Genomic DNA, 12024 nt, shown 5'->3' with positions numbered 1-12024 from the left:
AGCATCAAGGATATGGAATTTGAGGGACATCCTACAGCTCATTGTGCCATAGTTCTTCACCAGTCTCAACCAGCTGCACATAGTTTTCGACCTTGGGATTGCCCAGGAAGCCACGAACCACTGCGACAAAGCTGTCCCAAGCCACTTTCTCCTTACTAGTGAGCTTCTTGGGGAATTCATTGCACTCCAGGATCTTCTTTATCTGTGGTCCGATGAACACACCGGCTTTGACCTTTGCCTCAGACAGCTTCGGGAAGAAGTCTTGAAGGTACTTGATGGCTGCCGACTCCTTATCTACAGCTCTGACAAATTGTCTCATAAGGCCAAATTTGATGTGCAGTGGTGGCATCAGCACCTTCCCGGGATCCACCAGTGGCTCCCACTGGACGTTGTTCATCCCCACAAAGAACTCGGTCCGCTGTGGCCAGTCCCGCCTGTGGTAGTGCGCCTTGGTGTCTCTGCTGTCCCAAAGGCAAAAATAGCAGGGGGACTTGGTATAACCGCCTTGGAGACCCATCAAGATTTCCACCATTTTAAAGTCTCTGATGACCTCTCAGCCATACTCATCATGCTTCAAAGCGTCCAGCAAGGTCTTGGTGCTGTTGTAATCCTCTTTGAGGTGCACCGAGTGAGCCAGGGGAAGAGACGGGTACTTGTTACCATTATGGAGCAGCACGGCTTCGAGGATCCTGGATGAGTTGTAAATGAAGAGGCGCCATTCATTCTGGTTACAGGCGATCCCGATTGCCTCGAACAGATTGGTCACATTGTGGCAGAAGCAAAGCCCATCTTGACGGGTGAAGAAGCTGCAAAAAGGTTGGTGACGCTTCCTCTCATCTGCGACTTGCACACTTTCATCCAACAAGTTCCACTGCTTGAGCCTAGATGTCAAAAGTTCCGAATTGGACTTTGTGAGACCAAGATCTCTGATCAAGTCGTTGAGGTATTTTTGGTTTGGGTAGTATGGGTTTCTCTCCTCAGCTCCACCTCTGAAATTGTCATCTGGATCTACAACGTCTTCCTTGCTCTCTGACTTGCTGCTCTCTTCTAAAGACGTCTGCTCTCTCTCCGGAGGAGTGGGTACGGGGAGCTCATGGCAGTGTGGCACTGGGGCGATGGATGAAGAAAGGTCCGGATACGTGATAGCAGGTGCATTCTTGCTAGTCCGACGTTTGGAAGGGTCCACCATGTAGAAGTAGTAGTTGCTTGAGTGGTCAGTGGGTTCCCACCAAATTCTTGGGATAGAGAACTTCATGGCTCTCTTTTCCCCTCTGTACCATCCTACAAAAATAAATTTATTTCACCCATGACTAATGTTTAAGAGATTATCGCAACATTTTTCATATATAATATGTTTCAATAACATTGAATATTGTAAAAAAATTTAAAATTAAAAACTTTTACAATTTAAAAAATGTTAACAAATTTTATAACGTAAAATTCCGAGCAACAATTGTCCATCTTACCTTCTAGAGTTTTTTTTGCATTGCTCGCAGGTGAAATTAGGTGTCCAGGGTTTGTCTTGATCCCCGACAGGCATGCCGAAATATGCCTTGTAGGCCTCACACATCTTAGCAGATGCTTCCACAGAGTACTTTTTCGCTCTTGTCTTGATAAATTGGCCGCAGACATAGCAAAATGCGTCGGCCGGATGCTTGCAGCCTCTTGATGCCATCTCAGAAAAATGCAGATTTGTATCCACTTAGGCAGCTGAAACTAAACTGAACTGGTTGGCTTAAGGCCCCTGTATTTATACTACTATTTATATTACTGGAAAGTTCTAGAATGTTCTAGAATTTAATCCAAGTTTACTCAGCACTGAATCTGTTTGGAATGTTCTGGAAAATAGGTAAATTTTAAAATATCATTGTCCTGGTCACAAAAGCAAAGTTTGTGGGGAATAATAGCTATTTTCTGTACTTTTGAGGCATATGCAATTAGGAAATAACACTTACTAACCAGGACCAAAAAAAAATAGTTACACATTTTAATGTACAGCTCTCTGTCAATCCACTGTTGGAAGGCTTTCTCACGTTATATTAGTCACGTTTTTATTCTACCATACACGCACCATGCTGGTAACTGTGAGTTGGTGAAGGTGGGGGTGACCAAGGCCGGATCAGATATCACTCCCCATAGATGTTAGCTCTGACCAGGGCTCAAACTCAGGCTGCCGGGTTGAGAGCACAGGGAAAACATCACAGTTACCATTGCGCCTAGATAATATTTGTTTTGTATTCAGTTCACAATTGCATTACAAATAGGACCTAAAGCGCACACAACCCGATTGCCAGCATATTGCATCTGGGAGAGGCTTGCAATGGCTTGTCTGATCTTGGTGTACAGTGTATTAATTACAGGTGTGTTACAGGGAACGGCTACCAAGGAGCTAATGGCTAATTCTGGTGCTCGCATTTTCAAATATATTGGTGTATATGCCACCGGCGTTAGCCACAAGGCAAAGTGTAAGTCAATATCTGGAGCTCGCAAACGAGGGCACAGTGGCACCTCCTAGCAGTGAGCAGCACGGGCAGGGAAACTGTCCAAGCAAGCGTCCTCCATTGCCCTCTGTGGTGGGTGGGAGGTTGGAAGTCTATTTACCTCCCTGGCCCTCGGTCCAGTCAGCCTCGACATTGCCCCCACCCCCGTGAAAAGGAGAATGACTTTTCTTTACGATGGGGGGTGGGGTCAATCTCTTTGTATGTCTGTCTCCGTGTGTCTCTCTCTGTCTCTCTGCATTTGCCTTTTTGTTTCCCTCCATGTCTCGTTGTATCACTCCTTGCCTCTCTTTTTGTGTATTTTTTCGTCTCACTGTGTGCCCTTCATTTATTTACTTCCTAATGGCTCCGATTCTTGATATTTCTCCACGTTCCTTGCCGTGTCTGTCTGTCTCGTTTTGTGCCTATCTCTTTGTCTTTTCTGTTTATTTCTTTATATATTTCTGTCTTTCTTTTCCCCTACATGTCGTTGTCTCTGGTCTTCCATGTTTCTGGCTTTCTTCTGGTGTCCCCGGGTGTCTCTCCATGTTTTTTTTTATATCTCCATCTTTCTAGCTGTCTCTTAATGTCTCTTTCTCGATCTTTCTGGGTCTGCCTCTTCTAAGCAAAAATGATCCTAATCGTACGTGGTGTAAATATATTTTTAGAGGTATAATTTTTTTCCACCTTATTGGTTTAAAAATGGTACATTGGAAACAAAACCGGGCGGTGTTAGCGGCATGCCTGCAATCCACGACTGTGAAGGCGAGGGTTGACGAATCAGACAAATGACAAACGTAGCAAGACTCCCTCTCCGTAGGCATCGAGGAACAACATTCTGGCTTGCCAGCAGAATTAAGTAACAGCAAATTGAGGGCTGATATCTCCTTCTCTGCGGGATAGAGTGTTGCCCCCTCGCATGCGTGAGGTTTCTCCGGGGCCAACGGTTTTCCTCCCACGTGCATAATAAACACTCACTCATTGGCTGAAAATAACTTAACATATCGAGGACTGTGGAGAAATTGTGTTGGTTCACCGCCTGGCAGCCTTTCAGCTTGTCTGTGGTTCCTCAGCGACCGTGGAGATGCAATCTGCATGACTGATGCTGTACAAAATTAATTATATATTTTTTCCAGTGAATCACCGGGTGAAACAATGGGTTTCCTTCATTAAATATGAGAAATGACTCATTCAAATATACATTTTCCCGAGTTGGATTCCAGACTATTGCTCGCATCAGGGAAAAATCAAACTGCATTTGAATTGGGCTTGAGCTCCCTCTTCAGCAAGCCGCACTGACCAGTACGGTGAAGTATGGTCAAAACATCCCCATGATTAACATGGTGTGTGGGAGCCTGCTTCCAGCAGTGGGTTGATATCGGGATGTAGAACTTACTTGTTATTACTGGTAGGAACCTCCTGGTTACACCAGCACACATAGGATTATTGTGTCCGTCGTGCAGGGAGGGGCTGGGTGGGGAGGGAGGGGCTGGGTGGGGAGGATGGGGAGGGGCTGGGAGGGGAGGGGCTGGGTGGGGAGGGGCTGGGTGGGGAGGGGCTGGGTGGGGAAGGTGGGAAGGTGGGGCTGGGTGGGGAGGGGCTGGTCACCCCGTGGTGCCCTTATAAAACTCAACGTTTAACCTACTCACGCCGGCTTGTGCCCGCCCTCACAGTCGGGCATATTTGCGGAACACACCACGCCGCCGTTGACCCTGGCCATTGACCGAGCAACCCAACGTTCCTACCAGCTCCCTCCGCAGGGATGTGTTATACGGCACTATACTTTTAAGCACGGCTTTGATATAATCATTATGTTTAGAGCTGTGATTGTAATTTTTCACCTGTAACTTAACTCTCAATCACTTTTTCCTAAAATATTTTTTTATTATGAATATATATTAAAAATAAATCGATGGCGTTTTTTATCCTGGTAGTCAGTCGGAGCTACATTGTGGACAACATAGGGAAGTTAAAAAACACTGTTGTGCCGTACTCTGGTGCTATGTCTATGCTCCCTGCCTTGATCAACCTGCACTGACCTGCGTGGTGAAATATGGCTAAATTACCCCCAGAAATCGTACATCGAGGTTTTCATCCAGTAGTGGATTAACAAAGGGCGTCATATGTACGTGTAAATATGATGCGTTTTTTTTTATTGGAATTACATATGCATTTCTGTCCATATTATCACATTTTCAAACAACTTTTTAAAATCAAATAAACAACACTTATTTCAATTAAATATTTTATTGTGAAGCACAGCAAATGTCTCGGAATTTACTCTCCATCCGGTTAAATAAGGGATGCCGTACCAGCTCAAACCTCCCATAAATCATTGCGTCTTCTGCGTGGCCACTGCCACTCTGAATCCCTCCCCTCTCCCCACCGCCCCCTCTGAAAATAGACGCTGCTCTGTTGGATCGCGTAAATATACTTTGTGTCGCCTGGCGATACGAGTTGTAACTCCTGGCGAAACGTCGCACCCGAATTGTCAATGTTGTGTGGGTTTACTTTCCAACACACCGGTGGGCTATACTAGTAACGAATTGTTTACGTGACAAACCTTACTAATTGGCGGTGTCGGGTGGTGGTAAGTTTAACGACACATTTATATTTACGCGATTTAACCCAAAAACCTCTATTATCGAGATGCTGCTCTCTGTGAAGCAGCGTCGGGGCCCTCATGTAGCCTCTTCCCCCCTAGCAAACATGTTTAGTGACCCTTTGCTACAGTTTTTATCTTAATTTTTCCTTCATATCCCATTCTTTGTCTTCTCTCTCACCTTTCCCATTCCTTATTCATTTTCCATACATTATGTCCTTAACCGCCACAACTGACACAGCGCGGAGAGGATTTATCCAGCTGGGAATTGCCAACATGTTGGACATGTCTATGTAGTCTCTTCTCACGTCCATAACATGTTCACAAACATCGAACGGAACAGAATAATGGATGATTTAGCTGGTTTTAGTAAACGTTCTTCTTCCAATTAACCAAAAATTGGAGGATCAATTACATTTAGCCAGGCAGTGGTGGCTATGCACTCCTGTAACCCAGCATTGTGGAGGCGGGGATTGGCGGATCAAACAAAAGTTGTGAAACTCCCTTCCCATGATTATTGAGGTGCCATACTCTGGCTTGCCAGAAGGCGGTGCAGAAAAATGTGGACAAAATCTCCATCTATTCTTTCTGCATGGGAGAGAGTATTTTCTTGTCGGAGTCAAAGTTTTTTTTTTCAGGTTGGCTCCTTCACGTAAATAGTAGTTGTTTGGCTGAAAACATCTTAATATATAGAGCACCACCGAGTTTGGGCAATTGTTGAAGTGCCGAGTCACCGTGTGGCTGCATTTTCTGCTTGTCTGTAGTTCTCCTGCCTCCGAGTCGTTCTCTCTCTTGGAGAGTGAGCCAATACAGGAACTCCTCTACTTACGAGTTAGGTTCCAGAGGTCTGTTCGTAAGTCGATTTGTTCGTAAGTCCAACTTTACTCCTGTCGATCCCAAACATGTTGTGCAGTGTGTACACTAAACATGGTGAATGGCTTTAAAAGTCGAAAATCTCCTTTTGATGTCTATGCCACTGGTTTTTCACGTTCTTCAGATGTAAATACCACCACTGCCATCTATTGCGCAGCAGTTTAACTTACGACTCTCGGTCCGAACAGGCAACTGGACATACGGACAAGTTTGTTCGTATCTCTGAAAGTTCGTAAGTCGAGTGTTCGTAAGTAGAGGTGTCCCTGTACTGTGCAACGCATTACAAGTTGATCTATTATTATCCAAACAACAAACCCTTAAAACACCATCATGCTTGGCTTTTGTAAATGAAGAACATGCTTTTGATTCAGTGAAAACCGATGCAGTTATCCAAGTATTATAACTCCGATTAGACTACAGTATTGAGCCAGGATCTCTGAAATGTCAATTAAAGTTTCCACCCTGTTCACACTCTGGATTATCACCAACGCTGAACATCTTCCATGTCATGAGCTGTGTTGCCAGATTACTCTGATTCAGCCTTACCTAGCTCAGCTGTAAAGCTATAAGAAGGGCCTAAGACAGATCAAAAATACATTGAAATACTAGGAGAGCTGACAGAAGCCCTGTGCTGTCTTGGTTTATTAAAGCTGTCCCCCATTCCAAGTATGACTTGTAACTGCAACAATGAATATCGACTCCTAAGCTCACGATATATGCATCACATCACAGGAAACAGAATCGACAGTTTGTTGAAAAATTTGTGTGCAATGGGTTCAGATGACCACTGGCGGTCACTTCGTGGCCGCTACCGTAACAGGAAAATGAAAATAACGAAAATAAACATTTCCTTTAACAGAATCACCACCCTAGATCATGAAAATGCAAGCTTTTGAGGAGGTGCGTCATCAACACAATGTCTGATCATCGATGCATCGTCACACCGCCATTGATATCTTATGGGAGCTTTTTGCCAGTATCCAAAAATGACAATAAAACACGTCAAATACTAAATAGACACCTTTTGCAAGGCATCAAGTCTGCAAAACATGCAAACAAACATGCTCTGATAATATATGGATTGTCCTGGTGTAGGCCAATCAGTTTCAAGGGCAATGAATATAATTATCAGAGCATGTTTGTTTGCAAGTTTTTCTTCAAGTATGTGTGGTTAATGCAGACTTGATGCCTTTTTAAAGGTATCTATTTGGTGTTTGAACATCTTAACACCTCCTGTTTTATTGCCAAAAATGGGTAAAACCTATTCTTATTAATCATCGCCTCCATTGATTTTCCCATTCAGTCTACATCATCCTTTACACGGTAGCTAGTGATGAAAACATGGTGTTTCTCGATTAAAATAAGCTATCTCAAGCTTCCTTTCGACGTTGTACATTCGTTCCTCGACACAAGTGCCGGTGCATATCGAGTAACGCTTCAACGTGTTAACCTTCAGGTTAGGGTTGATATTTAAAATGCTGTGTTGTTGATGGGTACCTGAACTTGAGTAATCGCTACGCAAGAGAGGGCACGAGGAGTATTATTGACGCTCTTAGCATTCAAGAGACCTCTCTTGTGTTTAAGTGGTAGCTCGACTTCTCAACCCTGCCCGATGCATTGTTTCTCAGCTTCCACATCTCTCTTTCTGCTGCAGTTCTTCAGGGTTTAAAAAAAAAACATCATTCGGACATTAATGTTCACGCACAAAAGGGGGGGGGGGGGGGACGACTGCAGTGATATTCAAATATGATCAAACAATGTGTATCTACATCACAAATGCAGAATAACCATCAATCTAGCAAGCTTTGCAATCTTCAAGTATCAGATACCATGTTGTCAATCATAATAATTGGCACCTTCAGTTGTAAATCACAATGAATACCGTCACTACCTAAGGTCAAAATGAATGAATGCTTCGGTGGACCCGAGGTAATTGTGTTTTTTGTGCTCTCTGCAAGGGGCCACTCGATCGCTTCAAGGTCGCCAAGCCTTGTTATATTTTTGAGCAGAGGATGAGGTCATTCAATGCACAGTTCCATTGGTGCTCACAGGTACGCGTTGAAATGGTTATTGAGACGGCTTCTTTGACGAGCAGGCTCAGTGGTTGTGTGCATCGTGTTGAAACGATTTTTACAACCGCAAAGTTGCTGCTGAATAAATAAATTAAACGTGACAGTTGTAGATTTGAGTCTGTGCGGTCTGCTCCGAGTAGTTGATGTTCGCCCTTCATGAGATGAGAATGGTGGCAACGCATTTTCGGCCTTTGTTTCCCCAGGACTCTAAACGCAGTCCTCAGCGTTTTATTTTTGCCTGTGTTGCGCCAGGAGTTGTGGCCAAGAAGTTGATTTGATGGCAAACGAGGTGTTGATTTTTTTCACCGATGGAATGCTTGGAACTCAATATCATCCAGATGAGATCAGCTCCATGAACAGGTTTGTATCCCGCACGTCACAGCCTGCCACAGTCACACACAGGCACACAGCAGCTGGATGACTCATAGCTACACACACCTGTGTAGGGACGCATGCATACACACCCACATACCAAATGACCAATATAGCACTGGGCAAAGACCGCTCCAGATGTATCATTGGACACTATTTATATGCTGATAACACCCATATGTAAATCTCCATTGACTCCATGTACCCATGTTCACTGTCCACTCTCATATCCTGCATAGTTCTATCTGGTCAGACTCCTTTTGGAGGAGCCAGATATTTGAAACTTCCAACTCGGAGAGCCTCAAAGAATAACGGGCAATTGCTAAGGCTGGCCATGTGGGAATTTCTCAAGGATTGTTGGGGAAGAAAGGCTGCCATTCCCCTTTTGAGAGCTGAACTAATACCGCTTGGATATCTGTGCAATAGAGCTGGACTGGTTCTGGCTCCAGTCACCATTAGGTCTGAACAATGCTCGAAATGGGGCAGGCCAACATCAAACACTCGGGCAGTGGCTTTGTTACGAACAAAATCATGGAGGGAACCTGGGAGCATGGCAGTCGGGGGCTGTGGGAGGCAACGAGTCCCAGGCCATTGTGGCCTCACTCTCTCATCAACAGGAGGCAGGACATGAGAGTATGAATGATCACGGTGTTCATATTCAGTGGTGGTGGGGGGCACCAAAGATGAATATTTATGGAAGATCGCAGGTAAGGCGAATTAATTATATGCCTTCTATTACTGGTCCCAAGTGTTGGCTAAGGTGGCCACTCAGTTGCACCTTATTACTTTATTTTAATGCTCAAGTCGGTCACGAGGCTAGCCTCTCGGCGGAGCAACACGTGGAGTGAAAGGCGAGGCAGATGTCACGCAGTGTTACGCAGCCGATTAAACAGATAATCTTGCGTGACTAATTCGGAGTGGGACCTCTGCTGCCAAACCGGAGTTGGCCATTATCACATTGACCACCACCCTCTCCACAACCACCCCATAACTCACGGAGGGTTGAGGGGGTAGAGTTGTTGATGACAGGGTACCCACTACCCAGGGAGGCCGTTTATTTCGGCGGGACTGATGTTAAGGCCCCACCTCTTTGTGGCAAGTTCCACGTTCAGCAGAGTGGACAGCAATTACAGTAGCATGTTTTACTGTCAGTATACATAACATTGTTGACCAGCAGGAAACGAGGCCATTACCACATCGAGGCATCAATCAACTTCCCAATGTATCCATAACAGATGGACATTTCAGTGGTACAGCCATAAAATACTTTCATAAACGATGTCGCCAAAAATTGTTAAATCATGTACGAGCCAGAGGATATATATATCTATTTTTAGACCCTATGGTGCACAAGATTTACAGCCACAGCTTTACCTGGGCCTGTCCACCATCAGGAAGGTCCTTGATGATCACGAGCAGAGGGTCAAACATACGGGATGAAAAACCACCTTTGTGGTATCATAGGCCTTGACCAAATCAACAAAGTAGAGGTGTGAGTCTAGTTGAAATTCTCTACATCTCCACTATCGCACATGGATAGAGAATTTGGCATCTGGCCTCCTACCACCAAGCCCTTCGACGCTTCATGTGTGTCCTCAAAGTTCATCTAGCTTAGCACAAACGCCGTGGCGATTGCCACTTCGTGTAAAAGGGCAATTGTTGCGTATATACACAGTATGTGTGCGCGTGCATTGTTACGTGTGCGCACGTGTATGTTAAAACGGGCAGTCGATTCCTGGCCGTGACTATCAGTGGCAAGTGAGAGCTGAACCGGTTCCCAGCCTCCCCCTTTAGGTCGACTCAAGCGCCCGATGCCTTGTGCAAACAAGCAACTTGCCCAAAGTCCACGAAGGCTCGATCGAGGTGGAGCGGTCATTGTGGCAGTATTATCTTTGCATCTCCGTATACGTGAACACGTGCGCACGTGCACGCGCGCGCGCACCTGTCCGTCTTACCTGCTCTCACGCGTGACCCTGGGAGGAGGCTGGCGCTGCAAGGGCAGGGGTGGGCTGGAGAGCCGGGCCCCGCACCAGAGGACCCAGGTTCAGCACCCGTATCCGCAGGTCGCCCGTGCAATGGTTCGCCATGCGCAGGGTGACGGGCACCTTGGTGCGGATGCGAACCAGGCACTTCACCATGTCGAACGCAAGTGGGGGAGCGAGCCGGTTATTAGGACAGGCTTAGGTGGAGCGGGCAGGCAAGGGGGAGAGAGGGATTGGGAGTTATGGATACGGGGAAAGAGAATAATGAGGAGACAAAGGAGGGATAAATTATTGGAACGTAAAAAAAGGAGAGGAAATAGCAGAGACACGGAAAATGCACACACAGCGTAGAGAGGAGGAAAAGAGTTAGAAATGTCAGCCGGTGAAATTGGTTAAATGGAGAAATAATGGACAGTGATGTGACTGTTCGAGAGCAATATAGGGCAAGTGATAGCAAGAGAGATGGTGAAGTCGAGGGCATCAGCAGGGGATGAGTCAAGTGCCCACGCCTCTCCTCGCAGGCTATATTTAAATCCACAGCCGATTGGTGTTTGAAGATTCTCCACCCGATCTCATAAATCAAGCTTCAAGTGGAAAAACACGAGGTCGTTTCTTTACTTGCATGTCCAAAAAGCAATCTAGGGCAACATCTTCGGCAAGAATATAAATGATCAGGCAGTTCGGAAGACCCACACGGCAAGAGATAATGTTGTAAATGTGGTTAATGTGACTGTAGCAGACTTTGTGGCCTGTCTAAATGCAGCCACAAGACCTCAAACATGATAAATTTAGCAGCTGGTGGAACGCACTCGGATAGATTTACACACACACACGTGGAGCGCGTCTGACTCACAGCAGTTGCCCAAGCCTGAGTTTTCACCTGTTCTGTCAAATCAGCAAGATGCTTGGCTGTCTCTTCCCTAACACTGAGAATGACTGACAGATCACCTGAAATAAGTTGCTGTATTAATCACGACGCCGAAATATTCCCCGTGCATCCAAACACTTCATAAAGTGAAGTGGGAAAAAAAGGTGCACGAGCTCACATGTACACAAACACAATGGCGAATACGACGACCTCCACACAGTGTTGGTGTACGGTGCTTTTTCTGCAATATTTTGCTGTCCTTTCTTGGATTTTCTGTTTGCACATAGTCACTTTAAGATGTTTTCTTGTTCATGTTTTTGTTTTCTGTTTGTTGCGGTTGCACCCGATTGAAGAGCCGAATGGCTCACAGGGCTATACCTAATAAATTAACTTGACATCACATCTATCCCTCTAAGACCGAAACAGGAGAATTTCTCCACAACTCTGGCTGTGGCCTGATGATGCTGGTTGTTGTAATTACTGGCAAAAAGTCGTACTCGAATTGTAAATGTTGTGTGGGTTTACTCTCCAACACACCGGTGTGTGCTGTACAAGTAACGAATGTGCATGTTTCGATTACGTGACAAACCTTACTAATTGGCTGCGTCGGGTTTCACGACGCATTTATATTTACGCGACCTCTATTATGGATGTCGGTCGCGAAAGCCTACGTGTTAAACGGATCCCCATTTAGCCTTGCACATCTACAGACTTTTGTCAGTGCACTGGTGAATGAGGGTAGCCCCATGCTGTGTGGGTCGAATTTGACTTTACCTCA

At 45.5% G+C, this 12024-nt stretch overlaps 1 long non-coding RNA gene across 1 annotated transcript; it reads right to left on the bottom strand.

The window, feature by feature from the left end:
• Window positions 1–4708: 4708 nt before the first annotated feature.
• On the bottom strand, window positions 4709–10890 carry LOC144724399 (uncharacterized). Its single transcript, XR_013586472.1, has 2 exons — window positions 10352–10890; window positions 4709–8407 (listed from the first exon to the last, which is right to left on the bottom strand). It is a non-coding gene; the product is annotated as an uncharacterized LOC144724399 (long non-coding RNA).
• Window positions 10891–12024: the final 1134 nt, after the last annotated feature.

This window comes from Lampetra planeri, chromosome 20, assembly GCF_965212315.1.
Source record: "Lampetra planeri chromosome 20, kcLamPlan1.2.h2, whole genome shotgun sequence".
NCBI lineage: Eukaryota > Metazoa > Chordata > Hyperoartia > Petromyzontiformes > Petromyzontidae > Lampetra > Lampetra planeri.
Note: the sequence above shows the minus strand (reverse complement) of the source record. Positions and strands in the feature narration are given on the sequence as shown.